The sequence below is a fragment of the Canis aureus genome, chromosome 12 (genome assembly GCF_053574225.1).
Source record: "Canis aureus isolate CA01 chromosome 12, VMU_Caureus_v.1.0, whole genome shotgun sequence".
In the NCBI taxonomy this organism is placed as follows: Eukaryota; Metazoa; Chordata; class Mammalia; order Carnivora; family Canidae; genus Canis; species Canis aureus.
In genome coordinates this window covers 63,699,148-63,699,795 of record NC_135622.1, presented here as the reverse complement: position 1 = coordinate 63,699,795, position 648 = coordinate 63,699,148, and positions in this window count along the sequence as shown.

Below are 648 nucleotides of genomic sequence, written 5' to 3'. Positions count from 1 at the left end.
ATTGTCCAGAAAATATGAGTAGATTCTACAAATCAGCAAGAAAAAGAAGACAGAGGTAAAAATTTTTAATAGGAACTTTGAAAAAAAAAAAGGATAGTCAATGATTAATAAATATATAAAACAGAGCTTCACCTTATGAGTGATCACGGACAATTAAATCAGAACCAAAATGAGGTATCTTTTACATACCAAACATGTTATAAACAAATGTATGAATCTAATAATTCCAAATGTTGGAGGAGATAGAGAGGAGATAGAGAAATGGACACTTGTATATACTGCTAGCATGAGTGTGAGTAGGTGTCACTGGAATACACTCTGGAATTCCTTTTTTCTCTATCTCTCTGTTTCTTTATATCTAAGCTCCTGATAGATAATGATGATGCTGGATGGATGGATAGAGAGATAGATGAATAGATGGATGGAAGGATGGATGGATAGATAGGGGGGTGGATGGACAGACAGAGTTATGCTCCTATGATACAGCAATCTCAGCCCTAGTTGAAAACCTCAGAGAACCCCATTCTCTGTGCATCAGGTACATGCACAGAATGTTCACAGCAGCATTCTCCAGACAAACACTGGAAGCAACCCAAATGTCCAAAAGGAAAATGAAAAAGAAATTATAGCACTACGTCAGAACACGGA